Raw genomic sequence first — 27922 nt, forward strand, 5'->3', positions numbered from 1 at the left:
TTTATGTAAAAAATCGCACTAGAAAGTGCAAAGGGAAACGGATAATGAAAAAAGTGTTAATAAAAAGACAGAAGGCTGTGACAGGAATGGGCCAAGCCAAGAAGAAACAAAATGTCGAAATAATCAAATGTGAGGTTATTCCAGTGCTTGTTACCAATTTCGATCAATTTTTAACGTAATATATCTTTATTACTAGTGAAACAATCGTTTCCAATTTTTTTCCCAAACCTTCATTATATACTTCATTGTTAATGTGTACTTTTTTTGTAAACATCGTAAGAAGCGTTCGTTCGATTTTTTACGCATAGTCCTATGTGTATTTTTCTTCATATTTAAACACGTTTATCGTAATAACCAACAAGACGAACCCTTTAAAATTTGACATGCGTGTCAGTCGACTACGCATTTAAACTCTGTCTAAAATTCAAGACTTTCTTAAGAAAATCGTTTCCTGCATGAACTACCTTAACTCCCGTTTTATACTTACAATTCAATGTTGCGTATTTCATTTTTTTCGTCTTTTCAATACTCCAAAAAATGACATTTCGTGAGGTGTCTCAATTATGACCAAACGTCATAAAAAATTATAGAAAAAAAAACTTTTGGCAACGATTAAAATTCAACGTATTCATATCCACAATTGTACGATAAAGCAGCATGCATATTTCTTAAGTTCGATAATAATGTAAATGCACTTGGTTAGAAAAAAAAAGGTAAATTTAATGCGTAACAACCGCGAGATTGTGTCTGGGTTATGAAAATATGGTGAGACTCGTAACTTATTCGGGCGAAGAGAACGGAGGAAGATGCAAGAAACTTAGTTCAGGACATAATTCCGCATCGGGTTGGAGAGAAGGTCCAAAGTAATTATGAATGATAAACTTCGTTATTTTCCTGTCTCTTACGTGCCACTGCTAATGAGATTACTTACCCTTAATATGCGTTGATAAAAAAATTAAGGTTCGAGCTAAATCATATTTGCTCGATGGCTTCAAACTATTTATGAAGTCATCTACTAACAGATTGAACATTTCGCATGGGAATCAATGTTACTCAAGAATTATTGAATTCGTGGTGCCTCTGACGTATGAATAATTTATCGATTACAGAAACTGTTACAAACCCAGTGAATTAGTTCTCGTTCCCGATGCCAACCCGGGATTAACAGTGAAAAATGACAATTCAAAAATTGATCGTCACGAATCGTTTTTTCGTGTGGATCGTCTGAAAATATTTCAAGACTCCGTGAGTCAGCACAGCTTAAAGGTAAATAACGATATTCCGAATATTTAAGTGCTTTTTAATCACTGATCTCAATGACTCGTTGACATTTCAATTCGAGTCGGTTCATCGGACGATCAGCGAATACTGGAGGGATGTTTTGCGCTACCATTGGCCGATAGCAATACAGAGTCTATTTCTTGTAATCGTTATCATCACAATGGGCCCATGGGTTGGTTTCACCTGCAACGAGGATATTTCCGGAACGTCGGAGCAGGATCACTCGGTCATGTGGCGAATTCCGATAATATCGAACCTCAGGACGGCCTTCGATTATCTTCAAACGGACATACTTCAGTACGAAATAAAAACACGAACTTTTATTCATCTTTACTCCTTGACCCACACATTTCGAAATCTTGGCTCTATCGTCACTTTTTTCACTTCAATTGTATAAATAACTTTTCTAATAGTACGATTGACAAAAGTTAACGATGAACAGATTACATAATGAATTTCAGCCCCTCCAAATGGGAGCTTAGAGTTTGAGAAAAAGGAAAACTATTCAAACTGATTTTTTGTCGAATAAATATCGAAACTTTAACCATTAAACGACGAGTCTGATGTCGGGCACTCTACTTGAAAAACTCATCGACATTATGCACCCAATTTCATTTAAAAAAAAAGTCGATTTCAAGATAAAAATCCCTGTTCTTAAAAAGTTAAGACGATCAATGGAATGACGAAAAAATCGATCGTAACCGAATATGATGATGGGTTTTTCCTTTTTTTAAAATATAATGGACAACGAATTTGGTTTTTTTTGGTGAATATTTAAAAGAGCAACTTTTCCCAAAAATGACGATTTTTTTTCAGACCGACATGTTCCCGGGGTTACTGTTGTTTCTCTCACAACATCGAGGGTTCACCGATTAGACGAAGGGCAAGTATTCTTAAACGCAAGAGGATCACCAAAGCCTTCAACATTTTTTAACATCCATCATTGCCTGTTGACTCGTTATTCAAACTGACCACAAAATATTTCGTAAACGCTCGGTCATATTTGAGTGAAATAAATTATTTCCTTCGTTAAACCAGTGTATACGTTTTGATGCTTCAATGCTTCTGCTGGGAAGATGACATTCATAAAAATGGTATAAAGAATCAACTTCCCTAGTTTCGAATAGGATTTCAGTGATAAACTTTGATCCCGGTCCCATAACTCCAGCTCGCATGAGCTGAAGATTTCCTCATATTGGCACCAACAGCGAAGCTTCAAACCTCGTTACTCCTCGACCTTCCATGTCACTTGAAAATTTATTGAGTTCGTTGCACAACTTTTTTTATCAAGTCATATTAATTCTGCAGACGTGTGACACCTTCAATTTATAGCTTTCGAACCGCTGTCCGGAGAAAAAAGTGCTACTTTCCTTGCGGTGCACAATGGAAAAGTAACTTTTTCGTACGATGAGTGATTTCAATTGAACTGTGTTATCTCGAGACTGTGAATTCTTCGGCACCATCGACTTACGAAACGCCGTTAGTGATTTCAACATCAGTCGATGATAAAAGTGTTTAAATGGAAAAAATGTAGAGAAAAATCTTTAGAAAATTACCGATTTTTTAAATTTCACCGCCTAAAATGTGCAACCTGAAGCGATTCAGGTTGCTGCTCGAATCGATTGTCACAAAAAAGTTGACACTTTTTTTTCTACAGAATTTAAAAAAAATCAGCATTGACGGAACATATAGGTTAGACAAGTAATCGAGAAATTACATAATCTTGATTACATTAGGGGGACGTTTCATGCTCAAGTTTCGAAAACAAAAAGTGAAATATTGACTTCACGATCCGAAATAATCCAGTGTGACGTGTCAATAGCGACGAAAAGACTATTTTTTTTGAGAAAAAAACGTTTCGAGAAAAAGTTAAGAAGAATTGAGTGAAATCGTGATGTGGAAATGGTCAGGAACGACGAAAAACGGGACACGATCGATTGTCCCGCGTATCACAGACGAGGTTTGCAGAGTGACAATAATTATGGTAAAAGGGAGCGTACGAAGTGCAAGAAAAATGTACAGAGCAGTGATTGCGACGAGTACCGTAGCTGTTCGTCGTCGGAATTCGGTGATTCGTCGGGTGAGAGATTTACACAGGCGAAGGAGCGCAGACGGGCTTCCAGATTGTTGGCCCGAGAGAGAAAAACCGATGGAAATTGCGTGAAAATTGGTGGTCCCATTTCGAAAAATCAACAGACGTTTTTTAATCGTCCAAGATACGATAAAAAAGGGTTCAAATCGTTCAGAAGGTCGGATAAAAAATTAGCGAAACGTTCGTCATCGCTCGAATGCACTTGTCCCGTGTATAAGAATTCTCGCAACGAGAAAAAAAATGACGAATTTCCACCAAAGTATCGGAGCAAAAGTCTCGGCGCACGAGAATGTACAGCCTCCGTGCCACGAGGGTTTAAAAGAAACGATTGTTTGAAAACAAGACTCAATTCGGCACGAAACTGCAAGGTGACACCACGGAAAACTGAGAGGCGCTATTCCCGGAGAGACGTTAAGAAAATCGACGGAGTTACGGAGGTGACGAGTCTGGAAATCATCAAGAGTTGTTCCCACGAGGCCCTGCCCTCTTTCAGTACCAAAGAGCTGTGTGAAAACTTGAAAAATACCCGTTGGCCTTCGAGGAAAAGTACAAAGGTCATATTCGCGAGATATTCGCAGGAATCGATGGACGATAACGTGTCGGACAAATTATCAAGCAGCAGGAACACGAGCGATGAAAAAATGTGTGAATGCGGCGATGAGGATTACGCAATGCTCATGGAGGATGACAATTTCGATTACCGCTCGTCGGAGAGTTGCCTAAATCGCCCAAAATCAATGAGGAAAACATCAAGATTGTGCACACACGAAAAAGAGAGAACGAGGCGTGGAGAATTTCGTGGATGCCTGGATCCTTCGAGAGGAATAAAAAATCCAACGAAAAAATACGAGAAAACATTGCACGCTGGTCGAAAACCGACTCAAACGAAGCTCAGGTACTGTGTCCCTTGTCTGGAAGAAAGATCGAGTACAGATCGTGTCCGGACTCCGGAGCACGATGTCACAGGAAAAGTAACGAGACGAGTGTCGAGTAAAAAATTGAAGACTCGTACCTTTAAGGTGAATAATAAATATATGTCCCAGAAATCCAGGTTAACCAGAGAAAAAGGGTGCCGGAGGGCTTGCCACGAACCGGGTGATAGCGCGGCTGAGAGTTCCAGCGAGAACGTGGAGGATTGTACGGGAATGAAAAATCGGTATAAACGAAGGATGGAAAAAGCTGACGAGACGAGGATGCGGCGAAAAACATTGTCGAGAAATAGGACCCGGAATGATGTATTTAAAGATAGCAGAGAGCTCAGAGAGAATCATTGTAAGTTGTGTCAATTTTTTGACACGCCGGAGATGAGGGAGGCGATGAATTGTTGTTGCTTTGGGGGCCAATTGGAAAAGGATCGAGAATGTGCCGAAAATTGTAAATGTCCGGAGAGCCTTTACCCGTGTTGGAACGGGAGTATTGTGGCGCCCGAATGCAAAGCGCCGTGCGCCCCGGAGGGCTATCAAAAAATCATCGGGACGACAAATTGTGTGAGAGATTCGAACCGACAGATTTTTCGTGATTGTCAAAGGAGGGAAGCGGCGACGATAACCGATGAAAAGTGCGATAAATACAGCGGGAAACCCGTGTTGTCGAGGATCGCTTACGAAGAAGAAATTTGTCACGACGAGTGTGAGTCAGAGAGCAGCGAAGAGGTAGATTTTGAAGGGAATCGTTTCAAGAACGCTCCCGATCATTGCGAAAATGCTTCGTGTCCGAGCAGCAACGATGACTCGACGATTTGTATCTGCCCGTACGAAGACCCTAAATTCCAAGCGAGACAAATTCAGAAACCCCAAGAACAATCATGCTGCGATGGCAAACTCAATCTCGCAGATCTCTGTCCAGAAGTAGAGCCACCAGATCATTGGACGAAATACGGCCAACACTTGAGTCGGGTTGCCAACGAGTACAAAACTTTGTCCTCGCGTTTAAGGGACATGCAGCGACAAGCGGAAACCACCTGCACTAAGGGGCGAGTGAGGAAGCGAATATCTCGAAAATATCCTTCAGGAAAGGAGTTCATATTCGAGGTTAAAACTGTGGACGATAATGATGACAATCTTGAAGAAAACTGCACCGAGGATTTGTGCGCTTGTGACAAGGTACCTGAAATGGAAGAAAACGGGTTAAAATATCAAAAAGGAGTTCCGGGAGCAATCTGCAGGGATGAGGGTCGTTATCAGAGCACAAAAACGGGGCGTCATCGAGCAAGTCGAATGAGCGTCGATGAGGCTTTCCCACCCTGCGGTCGTGTGTCTACGGAAAAGTTAAAAGAACGAAAAACATCGAGAGCGATGAAGAAAAAAGCCGACGTTGTGGAAAACTTGAGATCATTTTGCGAAAAACTTAAGGCAATCGATCGGGAAGTCGAGTCATCGATACTGTCGAACGAAAAGACAAAAAGGGACGTCAACGTCGAGACAGAAGGTTGCGAGTGTGACGAGGTTCATGATGAAAATCCCGATTTCGAAGTACCTTGCGAGGAATATTGGAAAGCTCGCGTCGGAACGAACGCGAAGGCGAGACCCCGGCGTAATAACGCCGATAAAGGATCACCAAAAATTGTCAAGCCATGCGATACTTCAAAGAAAACTACTCTGAAGAAAATTTTCATTTATCCCCCCAACGGCGAAAACGGTCCACCGTTGACTCTTCTCAAAAATTCTTCAGACATGGATTGTAAAGTGGTCGGTAATTTTGACACTGGATTTCGTTACAACGTCACTTACACTCAAAACTTTGTGAGCCCCACTTGGTGTCCCTCTGAGGAGTGCTCGGACGACGATGACAACGATGAAAATCGCACATGCCAAGAATATGGGTGAACGAGTATTGCACCCGCTCGGGGCATCTGCACTATTTTTATTAGCTTATCAGATCGAATGAAAATATTCATTCCAGAGCCATTTATGTCTGAGGTTCCGCAGAACACAGCAATTACTGTCACTTTCCGTTCCATACACAATTCGAATCATCTCATCAACATTTTGGAATTATTTTACACTTTTTTAAAAATGCTAAAACTTTTTTGCACCCCCTCTGCCGTGCTCCCTAAGTTTTTTACTTGGAATAAAAAACAAAATCAACGAATTGCCAATAGCGTTCAATTATTGCTGCGGGAAGAATTCTTATTCGATGCCGAAACGTATACAAGCACGATGAAATTCTGCTGTGTACCATAGTAAATTTCTAAACAGCGCGAATGAAATTCTGCTATGTTTTCAAACATTATTTCGGCGGATCGGCGATATTTGTATTCGAGCTCTTGGAATTTTACTATGCACAACTGTAAAATAAGCAATTGAGGAATTTTCATTTGGAAGCGACACGGAAATTACAACGTTTTTGGTAAAAACCTCCAAAATGAGCAATATAGAACCTCAACACTGTGGCGGCATAGTAATTCTTACTATTTTCTTTGTCTTTCCGTGTACACCAAGGATATCGAAAAAACTCATAAAAAAGATCTATTTTTTTCATCTTTCTTGACATAAAATCTTTTTGTTTCCCAAAAAGTTCGCCTCCATTCCGAACAACGACCGCGAAAGAATTTGTTTTATCTTTTCTTCCATCGCTACGAGCACTCACACGAAAAGTGTAATCATACCTGGTCGTGTGGCATAACACTCCCTCGATAAAGTATTTTCCCTCAACCACGAGCCCGCTACAAATCGTTAGGTCCTACAATAAATGCGTATATGTGCCTGATTATTATATCGATTATACTCATAATTTTCACATACGTGTAACATCCCTAAATTTCCCTTCTGAATACGACGAAGAAATCTCAACTTCTATTTTCTCGTGAAAACTTATGAAGTACGAAATAAAATATTGTTCCGAAGAAAAGTAGATTTAAATGAATGGGAAATTCGAAAAACATTTCCATCCAGGTCAATCCATGGAGATGATTTTTTGCGGAATGGTACCCAGATCGTTGAAAAACGGCCAAAGCTACCGAGCTTTGTTCACTGCGTTACTTTTGTTTTAAGTTGTTTTGACGTTCTGAGTTTTCCATCCATTCTTTATAGATTAAGGCGTTAAATATTTATCATTAAACCCAGTGGACGCGTTCCAAGCTCTGCATTCCCATTGTTGGTTTCTCTTGTTATATTTTCCCTTTATTCTCCTTTTTCGTATCTTCGGTCTCGGATCCGTTATTACGAAATTCATGATCCGTGCTCCATAGAGAGGAAAAATCTAGCCTGAATCTTCCCTCTTGTTGCTCAGCGTTACCCTAAAGCTCTGAACATCCTGGAGCTCGATCCGACCCACAAACATATTACGTTTCTGTTTCAGTACTCTGACTATCAGTCGTCACTGATTCACTTAATCCTTCTATAGAGGATTGCTAGCGATGCGCAAAATAATGCACGCGCACATTGCACTTTGTAATCATAATCGATAATTTTACCAAACAAACTTGTTTTTTAATCTAGAAAATCGTAACAACTACCTGACAGGATTCTGTAAGATTTGTTTCATTGGAACTGGGAGAAAAATCCTGCACGTTTTCAGCGTTTTGATCCAGATTCACCTTCGAATAAACTCTCCATTACGATTTCATTCCAACGAGTGGATGAACATCAAGATTAAATTGAACCCTGGAGAAATGACAGGTGGGCAGCAAATGAAATCTCCTCGAGATTCGAGAACCATTGTTTCAAACACACAAACGTATCAGGAGATAAATCCTTACTAGAATGAGAGAAAGAGTTGGTCAACGGCACGTGAGCGAGCTAGTTTGAGAACACTGTTAATCCAGTTCGCTCCTCCCACTGTAGTTACTTTAAAATTGTATATCAACATCATTCCCACTAGAAACTTATTAGTAAGGATGTCAATGGGAGTTCGTAGATAATAGATTGTAAATTTAATCGCAGGATCGATGCTCCGGAATCTTATATTTTGTTGAACAAATATTTAGTGACCTACAGAACTGGGTACAATAGATTTTTCTATCAAAGTACTGGCCGTAGCTCCGTTGATTTAAAAAATGGATTTTTCTCGAATTTAATCGAAATTTAGGATTCTGCTTGGGAAACATGTACTTTGGAATAACTGTTTGTTGAAATATTAATAACGTCACAAAGTTTACACAGGATTGGGTTTTGTAAGTTTGTTTTTCGTGAAAAAACAAAGTTTGATGTAGGAAAGGAAAGTGTTTCGTTCCTCGTTTGGTCGGACAGAAGTTTTTTTTACCTTCACCTTCCCGCTGTGTCAGCTCTCCAGAGCCGAATATTAGAGGAAAAAAAGTGAAACTTTGCCGAAATAACGGCGAGTTCGACACTTGTTCTTTATGACGTTTTCTTTTAATTATTACGGAGCTAATGTATCAAAGAACGAATGAAGAAAAAAGAGAAACGAAAACTGAGAAACACAAAGAGAGGCGATAAGATCCCTGCGTTCACTGCAGGGTGCATTGAATAAATAAAAGTGAGCTGGCAAACACCTAAGAGTCCTTGAGCCAATCGATTCTCTTTTGTTGAAAAAATACGGGAACTGAGAATGAGAAAGGGAGAGAGTAAAGAAAGAAGGCCGGAGAGAGGAAGAGAAAAGGAGAGAACGGGGGCTTGTGTGTTGCAAAGCTCACACGCGATCAAACCATTTTGCCCCAGTATGTAATCCACAAATTAGCAGTGAAGAGGAAAGAGAAATCAAGAAGGAGATATAGAAAAAATGGAAGGGAAACCGAAGCTTAAAATTTTCAACTCACGGCACTTACCTATCACTGTACTGTACTCAGTGCTGAAGTCAGCAAACTCGATCTGTAATTCAAATTTAGTACGTTGTGAGAAAAGTATGATTAAATAGGATGACAATAAATCTCCTAGCATTAATGTTTTGTTTCAAAATATCGTCCCATTCATTTGACGTTAAGTCGAAAATGTATTCATTCATTTCTTGAATGTTTAATATCCGAAAGAAGCACAACGATTCTGTGCCACAAGCTGTGAAATCATTGGACATTTAACAAATTATTAGCAATTTTTTTCTGCGTGCAGCTAATATTATCCGAAGCTCAATGTCTCTGGAATAAATCGCAAATCCGATTGATTTTAACTCAAGTTTTCCCCCGGCAGGTCATCAGACGACCTTTGAAATTTCAAGACACAATAAAAGCAATTGCTCTAATTCGATGCCGCAGCCAGCTCATAATTGTTCAAACTCGCGAAACAGATGAATCTCGTAGCGTAAGGGTCTGCTTCATAATGCAAAGCATATTGACTTTTCGTCTTATCGACGCTAACCACCGAACGATAAATCAATAAAGGAAGCTTTTATGGGAACACACATTCGATTTGCAAGCTTTTAAAAAAGCCATTTCAAGCGATAAGATAAAACCTATTCTACCTCTTCTGTTGGCTCTGTATTCTGTCAAATACGTTGTTAGTTAAGAATGGCATAGAAAATGATTAAAACAAAAGGGCAACCTGTTGGACATTTTAGTTATTCTGCTTGAAAATGAAATATCGTTTTACATCGTTGAAAGCCTTTTCAATATTTTCCCATCCTGGCATAAATCTTTTTATTCTTTACGCGATTCGTTTTTCTACGTTATACCGCGGTCAGACATCAATTTTTCTGGCTATAAACGAATCCTTCATAGTTGTGTTACGTAATTCGTTAGGTTTTTGTTTGCAAAGAAATTCTTCTCAGTTTCCGCATTCGAAATTTGGAGTGTTATGAGGATCCCTAAAAAGACCAAAGTCTCAAAATGTTTAAATCTGGTGATGAGAAAGGTGAGCAGCGTGCATGTGTCCATTGTCAGCCACTTCAAAGAAGTAGAAACGAATGAATAGTTCACAGAGCTTCAGCTGAGCTTTTATGTATCTTGCGCTGCGTGTTCTGAGCTTCAACCTCGTCAAACAATGAACGTAGACACTTTAACGTGACCTACGCTCCAGGAAAGTTGAAAAGCATCATCACTAGTTCCGTCTCGCTTATTTGACCTTTTTGTTCCCAGGTTTGCCCTCAACGAGAGTCGTTACGTTAAATTTCTTACAAAACCCAAAGAACTGACGCCAGGTTAACTTGAAATATTTACAACATATATCGAGTCACATTCCAGAAGAAAAAAAATAAAAGTTTAAAAAAACGACGACCCACCGAATTTTTATTCCACCGCACCGATTCGCGTTGCGTTTGACAGCGAATAAACCAGAACAACGTGTCACTCTCATAATGAGCAATTTCTCAGCCGTTCCCTCGCGTTACTGAGCTTCCTCAATACTTAAATCATGCAAGGCGAAGCTACCACAATATCCCGTCTCCGTCTCAAGAGTATTGGAATATTAACGTTCTTCACTTTCATAGAGATCCCATAAAATCGATGAGATGTGGCTAAGCTGCTACAGTATTCAGAGTTTCGAAGCAAATACGAGAATAACGACCTTAATCTAGAAAATTCATTCGCTAAGAAGTAAACTCGAAAAGTTTGCCTCGTTTTTTCTCAACAAAGTTGCAATTCCAGGAAACCGCGTAACTTGTAAATTTCCTATTTTATTCCACCTTACACCAGGAAACAAAATAATCGAGTAAAACGTGTTCCGCTTTTTTCCAGCGGAATATCCACCAAATATGTTGAAAACTTAACCCTTTCTTTTATCCTCGCAAATAATCTTTGATCCTGTGGAAATATGAATCAAGTGGAAACCAAAATTCCCCCAACCCAAAAAGAAGAAAATTGTACTCCTTCATCATACGAAGGAAAATACGATTAAACGCATAAAAAAGGTGCGGAAAACGATTCCTTTAGCATGAGAAATGGACACTAGTCGATGCAGGATTTATAGAAGCTCCGACACTCCTGTTGAGCGATCGTTCGTATACGGACCCACGGTACTTATACTCGACCAGATACGTACGTTTAAAAAGTAAAAGCTAGCTTGAAAAGATGTGTAGGACGATAAAAACAACGGCGAAAGCCGCGCCAGAACCTTGTCAGAGATAAAAAGGATTAGGCTTCGCGTTAACGTCCTGTCGGATAACACCGCTTACAGCCTTCGTGTTACGCAGATATCACGGATTCAACGGTTTCGTTGAAGAATCGAACAATCACGTTCGATTCAATTTTAATCAGAGCACATCTCAAACGTGATATATACGTGCATGTCTCTCTGCGGATATCAATACCGACAGAATTTTACCGACGGTTTTTGGTTCAGTGAACAACGAAATAAATGCCTTTTGGAAGAACGAGAGATACAGAGATGTCTGGAGGCTTCAATTATCCTTAATTATTTATCACCGCACTACCCTTCGCCATTCACAAAGGGAACAGTACGACGAGAATAACTGCCGCGTAATTTTACAAGCAGTGCTTACAGAGGTACAGAAATTTGTTGAGTCGTGGCTACAAAATTATTATTCCAAACTGAAAGTGGAGTAGAGCGGATACAAAAAGCTCAAAAATGTACAATCCAGTCACTTTTTTAAATAATGAACTCGCAACGCAACGTTGCGAAAGAATATAACGGTAATTTTGCTGCTTTTGCACTCGGAGTTTTATTTCCTTCGAAAGGAAAAATTTCACCTGTGACTGTGATTAACCCACTGCGAGAATTAGGAAATGTACGGAGTATAGAAAAATTATGAAATCTTGAGAAAAAAAAACACAAACGGAGGGAATAAGAACTGAAAAACTACTGCTACATTAGTATCTACTCGAATTCATCTCTTCGTTGCTGAACAAAATGTTACTTTGCATAGAAGTTGAATAAAATCTTCCGTATGCAAAATAAATAGAATACACGTTTTGAAAAGGACAGTAAAGAGTAAAATTTCAATCGTGTGAAAATCATATAATCGAGTCATCGATCTTTGCGAAGAAAAACTTCTCTCTCAGCATCTCTGCTCTGTGGCTTATCTACTCTGATATTTGAGATTGAAGATGAAGCAGGAGTAGATCAAAGAAAAATGGAGTTATACTGAGGAATCCTCCTTTCATAAAAGAAGAGTTGTCACGAAATCTCGAAGTGCGAGTTATTTTTGAAGCTGCTATGGACGTACTTTGATTAGTTGTCGATGTTGTGCTCGGAGTTCGTTCACATGCGTATTTCAGATAGTAGAAAAAAGGAGGAAGCAATTGCAACACATTCGATCGCGATCGTGTCAGATAAATTTATTTAGCGACACAAGAGTGAAGTGATGGAGTAATTTGGTAAGAGTGATCTTACGCAATTACTATTCGACCTTAGGTACCGTGATTTTTGCAATGAACTATTCGAAACAATAGTCCTGAGTAATATTTTTATTTAAAAAGTGTTAAAACAATTGAAGACAAGCGCGCGCTTGCACGCGCGGTGACCCTAGTAATGCTGAATATAGATCCTTAATTCACGTTTTTAAAACTTCATTGACACGGATTCTCGACTGCACCTATACTGGTGCACTGCCCTTAGATTTTTTTAGCATTCGGAAAGTAAAAAAAAAGGTCTTTAAATATGCGGCTGTGTATTGTGGTTGCTCAAACGCAGAGCGAATAAACAGAGAAAACTCGTGAACTCGCCCGGAGGCCTTACGCTACGGAACGCAATAATAATAATGTTTTAATACATAAAAAGGACAAGGGAGTTGTCTAGCGAGGAATGAGGAAAGCTTGACTATCTCTGGCTCACAGCATTTTATATATATTTGCATAAAATGAGTACCCGAAGAAACATGCGCTGTGAACTCCACGTTTGTTTAGGTACGCATTGCGTTGAAGCGTTTAGAATTTTGAAGGGCTCTGAAAACCGTTGAACAATGAATTTTCGGGGAGTGTCTTCGAAAAGGGTCCTGAAGTATCACGAGTGAAAATGCGATGGAAAAAAGGCGTGGTACTTTAGGTTTTGTAATGCGAATCTGCAAAGAGCGGTAAAAAAGGTTACCAAAAACTCGAATCTGGGAAGCCCATTATCGGCATTTCCGTTTAAACTCCATTTTCGAATTGAGACGATCTAAAAATTCGCGCTGAAAGTGATTCCACTTCATGCGAAATACTGCGCATATCAGTTCTGAAAAAAACTCAGTCGTCAGCTTTGATTCTGCAAGCGCACTCAGGCACGTATAACTGGTTCGGTTGGTTGCTGAGTAAATTATGGTAATTTAAAAGCAACCCTTTTCCACGATCACGTGAACATCGGCTTAATCTCGTTTAAATTGTTTTTTCAAAAGCTGCACTTTCGACGAACCATGCTACGTCGACACGACGTATTACGAATATTATATAACCTAAATGAACTTCAATAAATTTTTAATGACATGCCATGTGAAGAAATCCATTAATACGAGGTCATTCGTATAAAATCACAAATGGAAAATCTTTTCGAACCTCAAATATCCAGGCTATCAATACGAATTCATATCGCTTCTACCTACAAAATATCATACCGTTCAAACGTGAACTCGCCATATTTGAATATTTCAAAATATCAGGAATCATAAAAAAAAACCCAAAGTGACATCAGAACCAATTGAATTTACTGCGATTAGGAATTTTTTTTTCTGCAAACATTAGTCATTTTCTTTTCAATCTTAACCCGTAGACATCACACTCTCTTTGAGGTCACACACTCACCACACTGGTGCAAATTTGCACTTGGACTTTTCGAAACTTTTTATTTCATTCATGAATGTTTAGAATTAATCTTACAACGAAACTTTTTAGGGGCAACAATTCTTTAGTAATCGCGATTACAATCATTAAAAAATAAAGTTTCATTATAGAAAAATAGCCAAACTGAAGAAGGAGATTTTAAAAACCTGTTTTTTTTTCTATTTTCGTGGCTGCAAATTTACACCAGAGTGGTGTCTTCGGGTTAAGGAGTTTCGGTACAGAAGTCAAAATATTAAGAAATTGATCAAATTTGGTGATAATGTTCTTCAACATCAAGTGCGAAAACTCAAATTTTTTCAAAATTTTCTTCTACTTAGTTATCGAGTAATTACGCATTAAAGCAGATTTCTCATGCCCGGAATGTATACCCATATATATAAAAACGCTATGCTTATACACGTAAACTTTAGTGATCAATTACTCGATAACTGTGTAGAAGAAAAATCTTAAAAAATTTGTGTCGTCAAATTTGGCACTAAAGAATATGTTCACCAAATTTTATAAAATTCTGAACTTTTTGAATTTAAAAATTTTTTTAGCATGGATTAGCATGGCAACATTGTATCGCCTGTACCGAAACTCCTTAAAGTTTGTAATATTTTCTCATTTTTAATAACATCATATCTTGATTATTCAAAAACCTTGTGGCATTGAATGATACTCTAAATCTCTGTAACAATGAGATATATTTATATGCGAATGAATGTGCGATAAAAAAGTGATTGTTCCTCGATCGTAATAATCGTCAAAAGACAGTGGAAACTCGCAGATCTATACAGACTGAATATAACTTGAATTCTACATAATATGACAATCACCAGACTGTGACAAATAGTTGTCGTTCTACAGTTGGCAAGAATAGTTCGCAAGTTCGCATTAATGCACACAGACATACAATTTATATCTTCGCTACATACAGGTAGACGAGAATAACTCGAGACATAAAAAACGCAAGTACACACTATCATTTCTATCACTGACATGAGTTTACGGAAACAGAAAACGGGGCCATGAAAGATACTGCTTTGAGACAACTTTGAAAAAAAGAAAAAAAAAACACGTGGAAAAGAGTCAGGAACTAATAGAACGAGAGAAAAGGAAGATGAGAAAAAAAATACATGACAGAAAAATGAGGAACAATGGCAATCGTGGGGATAAAAAGGTGCCAGAGAATAGACACGCTATATGATCTGTACATCACAATTAGAGTTCTCGTAAGACTTGCATGATGAATAAACTCAAGTAAAATTTTAAGGAGGAGGTGAAATCATCCAGGAGGCTAATGACTCTGAAGGGTGGAGCTTAAAGTTTATTTGTAGATGTAAATCGCAAGTTCTCATCGAGTCAGATGGCTAGAAATAAAATGGTTTGAAATATCCTGTTAAAAAATGTCAAGTCCTGGGAATAAAGGATTTTAATCAATTTTCGTTTCTTTCGAGCTGAAATATCATGAGAAAGTTTTCGTTTCATTTTGAATGGTAAATTCTATCTTTTCTTCGTTATTAAATACTGACTGCAGTCATGGCGTTCTACTATTCGAATCGTTTGGTTACTTATTCTCCATTGTGCTAGAGTGCAAGTGGGTTTTAACATTTTTTTGTTCTACTGTGGCACAACTCAAACAAAAAATTGTACGCTATTTTTTGCGAGGAACGAACAATGCTCGCTTGCCATATACACATAAGTCGTAAATGTGTGGGAATAATGTGACGAACTTTGCAGACTGGGATGATAAGATTCATGAAGAGTGGAACAATTCACGCAGGCAAGAGAATCCCCAGTGGGTAAATGTTATAAACCGCGACAGCCTGCGACAGAACTCTATAGTTTCAGAGCTCGTGGCGTTGTGCGCATCAAGCAAATCCGTTGATATTCAATACTCTAAAGGAATATCGTATTATGGCTGTCACTCGCGGCAAAAAATACGGTCGCGTTCATGCTAAAGTATTTACAAGAGGTTGATACTCTTGTTATGAAAGGCACATCGATTAAATTATTATAATCTGCCATTTTTCTACTTCATCCTCATCCTGCTCCACACCACCTTTCTCGTTGATGCAACCATCTCAAAGGATACGATTTTATTACTACACTCCTTAGTATCACCCTCTAGAATATTTCTCGAGTTAAAAGAATAATGTTTCAAGACACCGGAACGCTGCTGCCCCGTGGCTCTTGCGCGAGAGGAGAAAAGTTACTTTCGTTTTAAGGATCACGAAGAAAATGAAGAACAATACTCCTGCAACTGACTTCTTTGGGTTCATTCAAATTTTCATTACAATTTCGTCCCTCTAAAAAAAGAGGGGAAACATAAAAGATTTACTTTCAATGATACGGAAAAAGGTGATTTATGGCGCTAGAAAATTTGATAACTTTTTCGTAAAAATGGTTTTTTTTTAATTTAAAGATTTGAAAACTCTTCAAAACTTGTTGCACAATGTCTGAGTTCTGTTCGAGTCTTACAGTCTTCGTGCTCTATGAAAAATTTCAAATGTTATCGGATATTTTAATAATTCCATTATCCAAGTCCAGATGGCAGGGGATCTCTTTGGCATTCGTGAAATCCCGGAAATAAGCACGGATATTTGAGATAAGATTACGCGGATAACAGAGGCCAGATTAAAGGAGGATTTTCGAGGAGAGAAATATTTGATAAAATGACGTATGGTTACCAGTCGATCCATTAATATTACTAAAAAAAATGTATATCAGCCAGGAAGCTCGTGACACTTCGAATCCCTGGGAGTGAAAATTTATTTGGACATGCAAAAAAATTGCTTCCACAGCTTGACGCCGCTGTAAGATTAATCCGTCAAGGTGAATTCGCCTGTCAGAATGACAAGATAAGGAAAATAAAATTCGAAGTAGAAAATATAAAAGCATTTTTCAAATCAACATGAACTGCTGATAGAGCTCGAAGAAAAAGTCCAGCGAAAATGTGATGGAATAAAAAAACAGCGGTTAAATGTCAAAGGACTGGTGCAAAGCCACATAGCCATGCATTATCATGATGAAAACTCGTAAAGGCTTAAAACTTCTCACTTCTTTCTGTTTTCTTACTGTCCGCGAATACTCGTATCCCATGAATAATTGGTTTCTTTCTACCATTTTCTCGTGACTACTTCTCATGTCGTAACATTCCTTTTTCACGCTTTTGCATTAAGTTGATAGCATAATAATAATTCTACATTTATTGCTAAATTGTCTGCAAAACTTATTATTCGCTTCGAGCACTTTTATTACTGCACCGAGATGTACGGGGTTACAATTATTATTTGAATAAAAAGTTTCGTTTGCGTTCATTTTCCAAAAATTTTCGTCTCGTGCAATCATCATTAGAAATTTTAAAATTATCGAGTTGTCAAAAATGTTCCATTCAGCTGAATTTTAACAATGAGGAAAACTCCACAAAAGCTTCCTAAAAGAAAATTCTTCACGAAGGATTATTTCGTCAGGGATTCGTGATCTGTCCTTGAGAAAAAGTATGAACGTACGACGAAGCAGGGAAGGAGACTAAATTTGTAAATTTTTCCCTCGAGCTTTCGGCCGTTGTACTATTGTTAAATTTAGTAGTTCAAAAATGCGAGGACGACGCGAGATTTTCATTGTTGGCAGTGCGTTTGTGCGCTCAGCAATGCAAACGCAATGCCCGTGTGATGTACGAGTGTTGAGGAAGTTGCTGCCGCAAGGAACGACCCTCTTACCGCCTCTGAAGCACTCGGCCTGTAACGACCCTACCAGTATCTTGACGCGTCGTTTTCTACCTCTCTCATCTCCCTCTTGCACGTAAATTCGTATATACATAATTCTGGTGCTAAGAAACAAACAGGCGTACCGCAATAAATTTCGTGCGACGAGTCTGTGCCACTTTTTTCGACCCTTCCACACGTACGGAATGCTTCCTCGATTCCGGAGTGGCTTTCGACGCGACTTTTCAATCTTTTACCCTCGAGGGCTTTTACGTGATGCAATTGGAAAAGGAACGGAATAAAAGAAACTATTCGCTTTTGCTTTTCAACGATAATGGAAATTCCATTCCTACGAGGAAGCAACCAGAATCTTCAACCGTTCGAAGAATAACATTGATCGACTCCTCATTCACTAAAAGTTGACTCGCGCTTGTCGAGTTCAAGTTCTAGCGTAACGACCCTAAACTCATAACTCTCAAAAACTGTTTCCCTTTCCCAAGAGTAGCTTAAACCCCGTCAATTTAACGGCGTTCCTTCACCTTGTAAATTTCAAATCCACATAATTTATAAAAAAAAAATAACAGTGCAACAAAGATCGTTGAAAATCAATGAATGAAATAATAAGGTATTTATTTTGTATTCTCTCTCCTTCGATCCTTACGCAAGTGAGTTTCGTCCCATCGCTGATACGTAAAAGAATAGGAAATAACGATACTTCTTGAATCCGAATGTCCCACAGCGCGTGATTTGTTGTATATACTTTTTCCGTGTCTCGTGAAACGATATCCCAAACATGTGTGTATGGTAAAAGGTAAAGCTTCGGGGTTCTTGGTGTGGTCACAAAAGCCCCCAGGAGATGTGGTACGTGCACGCGAAACTCGTTCCGCCGTTGTATGTTTCTCACTGGCGATGAAACTTCCGCCAGCGATACAACGTACATAGATATATGACCTACGATACCCAAGTGAGCTCTCTTGTCACTCCTTTTTTACGAGCCTGTGTTACCCCTTGTACATAATATTTTGTATTTACTACATGAGAGAAAAACTAGATGAAAGAGAAAGAAGGGATTTTTGAGAGTCGACACACGTTTTTATCTCCTTCTTTACAAAACCAGATACACATTTGACAGGAAAATTGTGAGGTGGCTTTACGATTGTACCGATGAGTGGCTTGCTCGAATATTAAACAAATCCATTAGTATGATGAATAATTCAGGTCGAATCGATCAGAAACATTATCGAAACATCAAATTATTCGAGTGTCTATTTAACGTCGAAGAATAGTTCGGTGCCAGAAAACAAGGGGATACAATTTCTCCAAAGCTGATTGTGGAGCTGGACGTGAACTGTTAAAAGCTCGTTTCTTTGTTGGAATGAAAAATTATTCAAGAACTATGAGTCGAATACTGTTTATGAACGAAAACCTAAAATTATCATTTTTTTTCGATCGCTATTATTATTCTGTGCACTCATAGTATACTGACGATTGCAATCATAGAAATGATATTTTTTTAAAAATATATCTACCATTATTATGATTAATGTTAATTTGATGAGGAACGATAATAATTTAATTAATAAATGGCATTTGTGCCATGTACTGCTGGCTATTCGTGGAATATGAGTTGGCTAGAATTATTTGTGAAGAGAGACCGTCATCCCAGTGTCCCATAATGCACTGGGGATCCTAGTCCCGCGAAAGTCTGACGTCGACAATTTAAATGTACTTTCGTAACGATGCTTCATCTCACTTGCTCTTTTTTTTCTCTCCCTCTCGTCCTATCTTTCTCTAGCGGATTCTGGTATAAGCCCAGTGTCAGGTAGACCAGGTCAGACCGAGTAATCTAAGTCTAACTAAAAAGCAAAATGAAAAATTAACACTTTCTGTGACGCTCCGAGCGGGGATTAAATTTTTACACAGCACTTTTAATAACGACGATTCGCTGCGAACCTCATTTGATCGAGGGGGAAAACAAAGAAATAAACCGGCTTAAAGTTTATGGGCAAAGCCCTTTTTTATAGAAAATATAAACACTGTAATGACGACATTATAAAAACTGTTAATGTTATATCAGTATCGTTATTCGTGAATCTCCATGGAATGAAATGTTCGATGAGGAACCATTTCCTCTCGGTCACATACAAAAATAACAATCTTCCGGTACTCGCTGAATGATGACTTAATTTAACGATTAACCCGCCAGTCCTCGCGTTACTCGTACTTCAACCCTCGGTCATGTGACGAGAGATTTGCTCATCGGAAAAGATACTTTAAAACTATTGACACTTGGAATGAACAAACGAATGAAAATTCGAATTTGTAAGAACCATTGCGTACACCGTTGCATCCACAAAAATAAATTTAATTAATTATAAGTATTAGTTGTAAATAATTACCTCTTGAATTGTCTGTTGAAACCCGATTTTGAACTAAATGAAGAACGTTCCAAAGGCTCTTATTATATAGTACCCCGAAGACTATCATTACTCCCCACTTCTTCCCGCGAGACGAACGAGGGGAAGGAAAAAGTGAATCTTGCGGGGCGCGATAAAGGCTCGAAATTGATGTAACGCAATTAGGATGTAATTTCTCATTAGCACCGGTTGTAGGTAATTCGACGGTAATAGTTTTCATGCATGTACATGCTTTGTAACGCATAATATATCTCCAGAAATGCTAATTTAAGGGCGAGGGCGTTTGTAGGTGAGTGCGTGGAAATGTAAGCATTTAAGCTATCCGGCTCCAACCTAAGTGATATTCAAGACTTTGGATGAGACAGTTGAATCGTTTACTCGTAAATATTCGGAACAACTGAAGTTATTTATCCACCAATAAAATACTCGAGATTCAAAATCATGTTGTACTATGCATTAATGCCTGGACCTGTCAATTGTTACCGACCGTTCAAGTTGCACATATGACAGGAAATCTAAAATTTTCCACGCCCCACTTTAAAAGTCGACTCGATATTGTAATTCGTCAAAACAGTTTTTGTACTTAACACGTGTCGCTCTCGAAAAAAATATTACGCCAAATCCTCACGCCTACATTAGTTATAATTACTTTGATATTACGTCCAGTAACAGGTGTGTTAATAATAGTATACGAATAATTAGAAATTAAAGCGAAGAATAAAGATTTGTCGAAATGAAAAAACGATCAATGTTAGACGAATCGATGTTATCAGGCACATACTGCATTAATTAATTCCTCTATCTATATTACATGTCTCAGTAAATGATACGTCATTGGGATTGATTGCTTTGATGAATCATGTCAACCCATCGCCTCGGCAGGTTCGAGTGTTCGCATAATTTCGAAATAACCGCGCGTGATTAAAACACGTGTCGAAAATGACATTTCCCCTCAACTGCTTTTTGTGTATTGAAGAATGGAAAAATTTGGGCCAGGAATTATGAAACGAAATCAAAGATTTTCGTAGCTATTGGACCCTTAATTGTTATTTGTATTCTACGAATTTCTAGCAGATTTAGGATTCGAAATTAAATTTGGTTCGGCCAAGATCTAACGAGGAACCGTTAGTTTCTATGCAAGTCGATGAAGTTTCATGTTTATTGAGGTCTTCTGACTCTACGATCGCGTTGACTCGTGTCGAAATGCCAGCAGTAAGAAGCACAGATGACATCAAAGAACCATGCTCAATCAGCCATTTGCAATAGTCGAATTTGTTTGTTCAACCCTGTTTTCATATTCGACAAATTAGCGAGGACATAACCCGTAAGGACCGAAGTTTCACTCTGCAACATGAATTTATTCATGTATTTATGGAGACGTCGAGAATAGTGTTGAACTCGGTGCTTTCAGGGGATCCCCGGGTCCTGCAGTTAATATCTGGCCTCGCCCGGGTACTGGTCACCCTCGAAGCTATCGTCGGACTTTGTAATTAAACTATCGTCGTTTTTTACAAGAGTGTATTTTATTAACGCACGTGGATGCGATGTTTAACTGAATCAACGTCAATTTATTGCTTCATCTGATGTTCAGTCATTTATGAGAATTTGCCTCAAAATGTTCTTTCGTGTAGCGATACACGAGTATCCAATTGAACTGACAACAATTTCACAAAATTTATACAAGTTCACTCAACGATTCTTATTTTGAAAATAAAATTCTCATGCACGACGTATTTTCCCCAGAGAGATGACGATGAAAAGTTTTCTTTAAAAATAGATTATTTTCCCAACATACAAAAATACAACTTTTGGTATGGATCGAGATAGAAGGAATATTAGTTGGAAAGTTGATGCAAATTGTGTTTATCTAGCAGGAGGGAAGGAAAATAGAAAGTTAATTCGCCTTAGGGCAAAAACGTTGGAACTGATAAAATTTTACGTATCGAGACTTGGCAAGTTTTGTGGTAGATGATCGATAAGAAAAAAGCTCGATCAATCGTACATTGGTTAACGAAAGTCCCGAAATCGAAAGTGATTGATTGGAAATTCGAAATTTTTAATAAATTCCTCAGATTGGAAGATGATAAATTTCGAGAATTAAAAATAAAAGGTGAAACGAGGTACAAAATAAAATCCAGGAAACTTTTATAAGAGGTAAACGAAGCTGTAAACTAAATTGGTAAAAAAGATTTCGAATTTACAACAAAACAATCTTTTAATTAGTCCCATTAATAAAATTACTCATAATAGTAAAGTAAAATAATAAATTCAACGGGACTAATCAACTAAGGATAATGAGATTCTAGAGTATTAATTGAAGCTCTTAATTCCCTGAATCGCGACTAGAATTTCGTAACTCATTACACTAAACCTTTGGAATAGGTTCGCACGCTCAAAGGTGTCAGTCTTTGAAATACTGGAGATTAATAAATGAGCCAGGGAAATCGCCGACGGTGTGTAATCCGACATCAGAAGACTCGTTAGCTTTAAGCCATCGCATTGCACCCCTGCGAGTTACAAAGATCAACTAAAACTCAATGATTCCACCCCGATCACAATAAAGCTGCTCGAAACTCAACACGAAAACAGTATTATCGATTCGTGCCACATCACTTATAGAACCAATCTCCGTACTGATGACTTTCCTCCCAGTGACCCAACTCATCGGCGTTTGCGAATTTCAATGAAATAAAAAAAAATAGGAACCCAACGTTCATAGACATTCACGTCACTTGTGAAATGTTGCATCAATGAAATTCGAAAATTCTTGCTTTTTCACACAATTTACTTAAGCACAGAACGTATAAAAATTTTAATAGAAAAATTAATATGATCAAAGGTTCTGTGACATACTTTTTTTAAACGTTCATTTCGAAGATCCAAATCAATGCGATTTCGATTTCGTTTGGGAACTAGTAATCGTAATATTCGTTAAGTTATCGAACTTCACTGAATTTTCTTGCTCTCTCATTGTTACTCGCATGTAGAATACCTCAGAAATAATAATACGATGAAAAGACAATAGGAAACTCTATTTTTATTCTCTGTAGAACGTGGGCTGTGATTATTATTTTTTTTAATTCTAATGCGATATCAGTTATTTTCATGATCATTTCGCGACAGGAACACGCGCTGTTTATTAGGCTGAGGTGGATTGAGTTCGGACGGTAACCTGCTGACTTCCAATTACCGTTGGATTAGCGAGGCGGTTAGTGGCAATGAGAAAACTTACCTGCTTAGCTCGATTACCGGCTAAGGGCCTAGAAATTGTATTCTCCCCTCTCCGTTTACTTGTCGCTCCACATTTCCCACTTTTCTCATCATCGACCCAATGCTCTTCCGTGGCATTCATTTTTTTTGTAGGTACATCGAGCCCTTGATTGATTCTGCATTTATGAAACTGGGTCCTGACGAAATTTTAAACTCCTTGAAATACACTTTTTCAGTTATTTTATAAAGATCATGTCTCTTTTCGTTTATCAACACATTTATAAACGCCTTTTATGTCGGTTATTCACGAAATACCGGACCGAATGGTTGCCGGACACCAACGACGACGATCGTCAGTGTAGGGTCCGAGCGACCTTTAAAATTAAACAATTTCGGGTGAATTTAACTGGGCACTGGCTCAAATCCCATTGACTAAGAGGAAAACTGATTTTTGGAGTTTCTCGTGGTGTTAATTGACAGAATCGAGCTGGTTTTTCACAGTTTTCTTCGGCCTTTTTGCAAATACGATTGCATAAGGTCAAGAGCAACATTCCTGGGCGCTTTCAGGAACATAAAGATAATCCGTTATCTTGTTTCTGCGACGATCAATGAAGCACTAAGGCTGTTAATACAAAGGGGAAAATGCACGAATAATGTGGTGTGAAACAGGTGAATTTCGAAACTTGCCAAGGAATGAATTTCCAAATGAGTTTCTTCGAAAATGAGCCCCTTTCACATTGCTGTCTACCATGAATTCATTCAGCAAAATTGAGAGAAGATTGATAGTGCCTTGGGAAATCTTTAGAACGCATACACAGAGATTTCCAATGGAAATTTACTGATAGGAGAAAGCCCGTATTACGGACTTTAATTTCCGGCGAGCCAGTTGCTTTATCAATTTATAAGAATGTGCCCTAGAATAGTTCGTGTAAACTGGTGCAAATCCCCGAAGCTCTTTTCCTCCATTACTTCTCTCGGTCCGCATAGCGCACGCACTCCTTTCCCTACAATATTTAATTGCATAATTGTCTGCTCTGTAATCGCTTGTTTACAAGATCGAAACTATCCGCATTATCGAGTGTGTCGGCTCGTTGGCGCACGCAATGAATAAAAATATAACTTTCCACAATTGCGATACAAGGCACTCGATTTTCACGACTTTATAAATAAAATAGGGAGCCAAAATTCTGCAGATACGTTTTGAGCATCAAAATGATAGTTTTTTTAACACGACATCGCAGCCCAAATAAATTTCTGTCACGAAAGATTGTTGCTGACTCTTGTGCAAGATGAACGATGCGACGCATTGAAATCTCCTCTGAAAACAGGTACGTGAATAGGACGCCCGGAATTCTTGTGGGCGTAGATCGAACGGATTTTTCAATGAATTAGATGACCTTGAAAATGATTAAGAAGGCTGAGACATTCCTTACAAACTTGATTACCACTTAATTTCGTCTCGATTGAGGGTTGAATCCCAATCACTTCCGTGCTAAATGTTCAAAGGAGTGAATTTAAAAAATTGGATTCGATTGTAGAATGAAACGTTCGATTCAGTAGAATGTAATGCATTTTTTCAATCGGTTTCATTCCGCTCTTGTTCTTCCGCGTCGAGGGTTGCACATGGGGGTGAGGTGGATGTTGTAGGTGGGTTTTCCGGCTCGGTATGCACACCAATAATTTCGAAGACACCAGGCAACATGATTGGGATCGGTATTGCTAGATATGGACATACCAAAATGAACTTCCGGATTCCGGACATAAATGCACCGCATCCCTTTCGAGTTGGGGGTGTATAAATACGCGCACTTACGTGAGCACAGCGTATATGTGGCGGAGATGCGATCATTACGTGATTTGCACAGTGTTTTTAAAGTAAACAATCCGTTATAGAATTAAAACTGGCTGATAAACATTCCTTCGTAAAACATCCTGTTTTAGTGAATCGGTGCAGCTTAAAATAGCAGCAAAATTTTCACCCTCCGAGTACGAGTAGCCACGAAACGAAAGATAAAATCATAAACGAGATCGTTACAGAAAGTTGTTGATTTTCCTTTGGGGTTGAGAAAATGACGCAAAGCGTATATTGTTGAACTGAGAAAAAAAAAGACCGATGATTACGGAGGTAGTAAAACTTAATCGACTGGATTCTTGATTGGATCACACCCTTCGTGACATCACGGGCTGTTCCGTAATATCATAATAATTTTCCTCGACCCCGCTGTTAATTTTGTGGAGCACTGCGTTGAAAATATATTCTCATTATTTTTCATCGTATTTCGTATCGAATTAAAAAAAAAAAAAAACGGAAAATCAAAGGAAAAACGAAGAATTTTTCAGATCGATGATTGTTTTACGATTGATTTAGGATACCTTGAAATTAAGGAGGAACATCAGCTTGAGAAAAATGGCGATAGTCTAATAAAACTTTTAGAATACATTTTTGGATATATTTTCTACAGCCTCTCCGATTTTCAGTCCATTTCTTTCAGCCATTTTTTAGTAAATAATTTCCAAATTTTTAATATTTAACATCTACGCATAGGAAATAACTCCACGGACCCCATCTTTCTATACTTAAAGACATATAAAGAATGGTGATAGGTTAGAAAAAAAAGTACTATTCCGCAGTTTGAACTCTAAAGAACATGTGTGCAAGGTCGTTGAAGGTCGTTTAATTCTGGCATTTTTTAATATTTCACATAAATTTAACCCAAAAATGACGTATTTTGGAAGGTTAATCTCGTACAAACAAAGCAATCATGATTTACATCACCCAGATAACTTGGATAAAAACAATCAAATTGATATTTACATAACCTCACTTTACGCGAAGCTGATGTTCCTCCTTAATTGCTTTTCCTGCTTGAGAAGTTTCGGGAGTGTAAGAAAAACGACGATCGTGTCTGGTTCATATGCGTTGTGAAAAAAAAAATTACGTAGTGTATGATTGAAGATGATAACGATTAGCTCTCTCACGAGTAAATAATCACCATCTTTGTATTTTTTTTCTTCGAAAGTGATTCGGTGCCGATGTCGTTACAGATGGAAGCGTATGAATCGAGTTCATTAATCGCACACAGAAAAAACTAATCAACACGTGTAGCATAGAAAATTATCGCATTTCTGGGAATAAAAAGAGCTCGTAACAGTACAATTCGTTATAACAATTTGTCTGTGAATTATGGGAAATGAATGAGATAAATTGATTAATTGGCGCCCTTCGATTGATTCAAATAAGAGCAAATAATATCACGCTTGAACAAGGGGAATTCTTATATTAATTATTTCATAATTCATTATCGATGAGCCTAATGAATCGTTTATAATTGGGAATCGAATAAATGCTTCAATATCATTGATGATTGATTTAATAAGCGTTGCAAAATTTATTCGTTCCACTAATCTTTTCGAACAAATATGATCGAATAGCGATGTAACTATATACAATCATTGGGCCTCCTAATTCCAAAGCGATCGAAGAAGACAGGCAAAAGGTCATAGAGAACAGCAAGTTTGAAAAAAAAAGCTTTCGATACTATAAAGGGACTGGACATGTATTTTGAGTCTTGTGTATACATGTATACAAGGCACACACATTTTGAATAATGCATGAAGGTTGTCCTGGGCCGAGCGGTGAACACGTTGAGTAAACCAATGTAAAGCTCGAGGCATCGGTAAACCGGAGAAAAGCTTTCAGGAGAGTGAGGACTCGTGTAATTATTGCTAAGTAGCATGCACGTAATAGCACGCAATCAATAATATTCAGGTTTCATAATTTTTGCCATATGCAGGGTTTTAAGTCATAAAAATGTATGCTTGTATGACATTTTTTAGGAAAAACATTTCAGAAGCAAAAAAAACTGGTTGCTCGGCTTATTTAGTAGTTGAGAGCTTGGTCAGGGAATTTTTTTGCACGATCCTTCATTACGGAAGATATAATCGGCAACGCTCTCAGCCGATTTCAATCTCGCAAGGATTTTTCGTTCCGAGAGTCTTCATTTTCATTCTTTTTCATCTAATTCGCTTAGCTATTCGTTCGGGACGAAAGTTATTCTGGTGTGTACTCACACTGTGTAGTTTTTCCTATTCTCTGTTTGCCACATTACTTGCATTCTACATGCAAATAGAGTCATCGGAAATACGCGATTCAGAGGATTTCCTCTTGCACACAAATATCCTGCTCGCTCCTCTCTCTCCCTCGTTCCTTGCGAGACAGCAATTGCCACTTCAGATTCGAGGAACTGTGGATTGCTTACAAGAAGAAAAAATTGCATCGCATGTAAAACTCGAACGAATGTCTACTGTTTTACTTATTTTTTGGTACTATTTTAAGGTAGGTCATGCCCAAAGGATCGTATTTTATGGGTGTCTGAATTGGACCGATTTTTACTTCCTAATTAAAGTTATAATCACTTTGAATTAATGTCAGAGTTATTAATTCGAAATTGTAAATCAATTTTTTCAACTTATCTTTTGGCGAATGAAATTACAAGCCATTAACCAATTGGGGATTCATCACTCACTGAACCCCAAATTTCATTCGTCCCTAGCTAAGATTCCAAGGGAAAACACAACAGGAAATGGGGATCAAGAAAAAAGTATTAATAAAAAGACAGGCATAGCCCAAACC

General features: G+C 38.2%; 1 protein-coding gene across 3 annotated transcripts in view; it reads right to left on the reverse strand.

Annotated features, from left to right (window-relative positions):
- The window catches only part of Tk (Tachykinin), a 49121-nt gene that overhangs the window by 18619 nt on the left and 2580 nt on the right, over positions 1-27922 (reverse strand). For 2 of the 3 annotated variants that reach the window (XM_043423785.1, XM_043423765.1), the window contains exon 2: positions 9099-9141. The exons of the other annotated variant lie outside the window; for it this stretch is intronic. The gene's annotated coding sequence lies outside the window, so the exon portion shown is untranslated. The remainder of the gene's footprint in view (positions 1-9098; positions 9142-27922) is intronic. 3 annotated transcript variants of the gene reach the window in all.

This window comes from Venturia canescens, chromosome 1 (genome assembly GCF_019457755.1).
Source record: "Venturia canescens isolate UGA chromosome 1, ASM1945775v1, whole genome shotgun sequence".
NCBI lineage: Eukaryota > Metazoa > Arthropoda > Insecta > Hymenoptera > Ichneumonidae > Venturia > Venturia canescens.